The 5,432-nt window shown below is 50.6% G+C and overlaps 1 pseudogene; it reads left to right on the top strand.

The window, feature by feature from the left end:
- Nucleotides 1-282: 282 nt before the first annotated feature.
- Nucleotides 283-2,398, top strand: LOC119270906 (annotated as a pseudogene).
- The last annotated feature ends 3,034 nt before the right edge of the window (nucleotides 2,399-5,432 follow it).

Raw genomic sequence — 5,432 nt, 5'->3', positions numbered from 1 at the left:
ACATAGTTGGAGTATTAGCTAGAGAAGAGAGAAAAAAATAGACAATAATAGAAAACTCAAAGGTAGGAGACATATCACGTCGATATCCTCCGTGTTCAATAATAGAAAACTGATCCTGAGGCTGCCCGGGCGGAGCTGCCATTAAATTGAAAAACGGAAGCCGGCAAATCTCTCTTATGTGCATATATACGTAGGTAGAATATCTGTCAATGGATCCTGCCCCGTACATGCTTCTCCCCGCTCGATCGATCCCGATCAAGCCAAAGCAGCAACAACGTTGCTACTGCGATCATGAGCCCTCACCCCCTTCTCTCAGCCTCCGTGTACATCATCATTTGCCTCTGCTACTCGCCGGGTCTGGCTACCGCGCTCTCCTTCAGCTTCAACTTCTCCAGCGCCGGCTCTGGCGACCTTTGCGACACCGAGCTCAGGTGTGAACGTGACACGCGCATGGGCTCTGGCTTCATCGAGCTAACGAAGAACGAGAAAGACGGTAACATCTTAAGCGTAGGCCGGGCATCGTACACGCGCCCGGTGACCCTCTGGGACGACGCCACTGGCGAGGTGGCCAGCTTCTCCTCCAGCTTCACGTTCCAGATCAGACCAAAAAACAACTCGGATGACCATTTTGGTCTATGTAACTTCACTACCGCTACCGACGATAATGCTGACGGTATGTCTTTCTTCCTGGCGCCCTACCCGTCAAGGCTCCCACCCAACAGTTGGGGCCCGAACCTTGCTCTCTTCAATACCAGCAACAACTTCAATGCCACCGGTGATGATCGGATAGTCGCGGTGGAGTTCGACACCTACCTCAACAACCCCTGGGACCATAGCGACAACCATGTCGGCATAGACGTCAACTCCATCGACTCCACGGTCTACGTAAACGTTACCAAGCGCATGGTCTCCGACGACGCCATCATGACCGCCGAGATCAGCTACGACAACCGTACGGGTGTTCTGGCCGCCCTTCTCCAGATCCACGGTGACGGGCCATCGTACAACGTGTTTACATTTGTGGACATCAAGAGGGAACTTCCCCGACAAGTTGCAGTCGGCTTCAGCGGAGCAACGGGTTTCTGCGCCGAGCTGCATCAGGTGTTGTATTGGTCATTTACCTCCACTCTAGATGATGCCACCGTGACAACGAGTGACATTACACGGCGACATCGGCCACTGGTGCATGTGCTAGTGCCTTGTGCGGTAGCTTTACTCGTGTTGCTCGGCGGCGGCGCTTACATAATCCGTCTACGATGCAAACGTGAGCAAGCTGAGTTCGAGAAAGGGGTTGGCCCTAGACGGTACAGCTACATGAGCTGGCGGCCGCCACTACGGGCTTCGCAGATGAGAAGAAGCTTGGGCAAGGGGGCTTCGGTAATGTCTACCAGGGAAGCGGCCTTAGCGACCAAGACAACCCCGTTGCCATCAAAATGTTGTCTCCGGAATCGTTTGCACGGGGGAGGAGAGAGTTCGAGGCAGAGGTGAAGATCATCAGCTGGGTGAGGCACCGGAACCTTGTGCATTTGCTAGGTTGGTCCGACAGCCGGAGAGGGCTCCTGCTCGTCTACGAACTTTTGTCGGAAGGCAGCCTCGACCGGCACATATACAACACTAGTCGTCTGCTCACTTGGACTGAGAGGTATGTGCAAAATCATCATGGAATTTCTCTCTTTTTTGGATGATACCCATTGTTGTAATTTAATCAGGAGGCAGTTAATCTGTCTACTGATTCGATTAACACACATACGGTATGTACAGATACAAAATAATCCTTGGACTGGGATCTGCACTACGCTATCTGCACACAGAGTGCGATCAATGTGTCCTGCATGGTGACATCAAACCCAGCAACATACTCCTCGACTCATCACGCGGTACCAAGCTGGCGGATTTCGGGCTGGCAAGGCTCGTGGATCATGGAGCCAGGCCGCAGACGACGAATATCGTCAAGGGCACCGAATGGTATATAGACCCAGAGCTTATTCGCTCACGCCGACCGAGTCCAGAAGCGGACGTCTACAGCTTTGGCGTTGTTCTGTTGGAGGTCGTGTCTGGTCAGCGCCCAGGGATGGGGATGGAACACCAGGTTGAGGAAGTCATCCCGCTGTTCATGTGGATCTGGGACCTGTATGAGAAAGGCACCATCCTTGAAGCGGTGGATAAGAGGTTACAGGATGGTAACCATCAGCTCGACCGCGAATGTAAGCGGCAGATGCATCGTGCGCTGGTTGTCGGGCTTTGGTGTACGCACCCACGGCTGGGCACACGACCGTCCATCGTGCAGCTCATGAACGTCTTACAGTCCGAGGACGTCATGCTGCCGGCCCTGTCATGGTCGTTGTCTGATGCTTCCCTTGGATCACATGGATACAATGCATCGTCATCGGCCAATTGATGTTTGCAGCAGTGTGTCTTTACGCCATCAGTGGCAGATGACCAAATTTACTTTACTAGAGAGACTCTGATATAAATGAAGGATCACTAATAAAGGAATTGTTAAACGTGTTATACCTTGTACAACAGCAATTTGTCTTTACTGTTCGTACCTCCCCTATCCTCTAGGGCTATATCCGGCACGCACGCACAAGTCATGCGAGCCATATTTTTTGGAAGTAGTTGGGCACTCCTCCCCTATATGTATTCGAATCTTGTGCAGTGCTATCAATCAATACAGAGAGTGGCAATATTCACTTTAGATTGGTATTAGTGGCCATGGTCTTCGAGGACATCCTTGGTTCCCCATCCTCCTCTTCGGTTACCCATCCGTAGTGGCGGAGCTATGCAGAGGCAAAACTGTGCTATAACCCGTCCAACCCATAGTTAAATCAATAGGTGTCTGAGTAAAGTTGGCTCAAGAAAACAAAATTTGTTGGCTTCCCTTTACCTTAGCAAAATCTGACCATCCGTCCATATTGTCTGTAGCTCCGCCACTACCCATCCGTCCTCCTCACTTGCTACCTTCTCTTGGACTTCTCCCTCTGTCCATGTCCCCACCACACCGGTGGCCATCTCCACCACTACTGCTCCGCTCCAGTCCTCCACTACTCCATCCGTCGGACACTCCTCCTCTCTCCTCAACATTTACAATGACCACATCTCAAACGATATCAAGTTCAAACTCGACCCACATGAAAACAGTTACGCTAAATGGCGCATCTTCTTTCATTTTGTGCTACTCAAGTAAAATTATCGATAAGTGTACGGGATTAATTATACTAGATCTTTTCGATAAGTAAAAGTACCGATCACACGAGGAGCGGAAGGAAATGGTAGATGCAAAAATAGCAAGGATTCACGGCAAATGCTAAAATGTGTAACGAGTTTGTGATTTGTGATGGTGATGGTACCAACGAAATGTAAAAGAGTGCAGCAAGTGGCCCCATCCTTAGTAATGCTGAGAAGAAGCCGGTTGTGTTACTTATTATGATCAAACGTTCTTCAGGACGGTGGGGTAATTGCATAGTTGTCAATTGCATACATGACGAGCAACAAAGAACAGGGGAAACCAAAGAACCGCGATATCGTCAATAGTTGTTCATTATGAATGGCAGCGTCTGGTAAATTCTAATCAATCTTTCGGTTAGAGGGTAGCCTGCACTTCAGAGGAGGGAGGGTGTGGCTTTGGCCCTCCATCATCTTCAAGGAGTGTGCATCGTAGGATTTGCCGCTGTGATGTGGGCTGGCAAATGGTTCTGGTGCTTGGTTGTAGTAAGACTATGGTGATTTCTAATAATGGAAATTGGAGAGGAAACTCTCTTTATAAAAAAAAGAATAGAAGGATTGGCGAGGACGATGAATGAGGCATGAGGAAGCGCACCCGGTTCTGCACAATCTGTAGGCAGCCATGGTACAAGAGCATTATTGAATTCATGCTCCGGTTAACTCATCCAAAAGTCCGAACTAATGGACGAAGGTGGGCAATATATTTCAACACTCCCCCTCATGTCTAGTCTATTTTAGTCCTTAGACGTGGGTTCGATGTAGGCCGCAGAATCGTTTTTATTTTAATATTGCATCTGGCAGGGCCTTGAACTCAAGACCTCTTGGCTCGGATATCATATTGAATTCATACTTCAGCCAACTCATCGAAAAGTCCGAACTGGTGGACGGAGATAGGCAATATATATATTTCAACAAGCATGACCTGCCCTGACAATGGACATGCCAAAGAAGCCGAGAAAGAACCCACGTGCACCAGTTCTGGCTTTGGTGGGCATCGGAGGAACACCTGTGGCAATCCTAACGTTGTACTAGTTCACAAAGTGCAGGCGGCTGAGTTGATTGTTTGTGTAGTGTCGAGCAATGATTTGTACTAGAAAGATGATGTATGTGATGAAACAAATTTTCCTGTATGGTATGAGGACTTGGACTATGTGTGAGCACACAGACTGTCATATTGTGCTGCCTGAATAAAGTTATATCTTCAGAAGAATAATACGTGCAGTCGCGATGCACTACCAGAAATTATCTAGTTGCCGACGGCCTCATCTATGCCGACGGCGCCCGTCGGCATAAATGGACATATGCCGACGGCCAAGGGCAGGCCGTAGGCGTAGAATAGCCGTCGGCATATGTGTATCTATGCCGACGGGGGCCGTCGGCATATTACGGCCGTCGGGACAGCTCGCGGTACGCCTACGGGGACCGTCGGCATAGAAAGGGCCCACCTACCCGATTAGCGGCGACCGTTTGACAGCGTCAAAACTACGCCGACGGGGCATAACGGCGGCCGTCGGCATAGAACTGCTAACATCACCGATCCGCGCCGTCGACACGTCATCGATCCGAGGGAGTGAGGGCCTGTGGTGTGGCAGAGATATGCCGACGGCATAGCCGTCGGCATAGTCCTAGCCCATGCTATCTGCCACGTCATCAATCCGCGTGCAATGCTATGTCATCGATCCATGGGATCGTAGCTCCGTGTGCGCAGCTATGCCGACGGCCTTGCCGTCGGCATACCTTCATTTTTTTATTTTTAGTTTATATATTTATTATTTTATATTTTTTCACAACATAAATGTGCCTTATCTAAACAAAAAACATGCCCCGATGGTATATTGATTGCCCCCCTCACGGACGTCACTTCTGCCGTGTCACGGAGGGGGGAAACGGTCGACATGGAGGGAATCTGGTTAGAGGGGGGATTCGGGGTGGCCTTCGGGGTGTAGCTATGCTACCGAAACATCGCATGGGTCCCGATGCATGTGTGAAAGTGTTCTGGCATGCGTAGACGTCCGTCTTGGGGCTCCATGGTGTGGCCCCCTCCACGGAAGGCAGAGCCGCCGTCACTTGGAGGGGGGAAGGTGCGGGTGCGGTGGAACCGGAGGGAATCTAGTGTTGGGTTGGGTCCAAACCGTGTTCGGGGATGTTGCTATGGGCTGACCTATCGCAACCAGGTGGAAGAGTCCACCGGTCAAAGCCCGCCCGGC

Source organism: Triticum dicoccoides, chromosome 3A (genome assembly GCF_002162155.2).
Source record: "Triticum dicoccoides isolate Atlit2015 ecotype Zavitan chromosome 3A, WEW_v2.0, whole genome shotgun sequence".
NCBI lineage: Eukaryota > Viridiplantae > Streptophyta > Magnoliopsida > Poales > Poaceae > Triticum > Triticum dicoccoides.
Note: the sequence above shows the minus strand (reverse complement) of the source record. Positions and strands in the feature narration are given on the sequence as shown.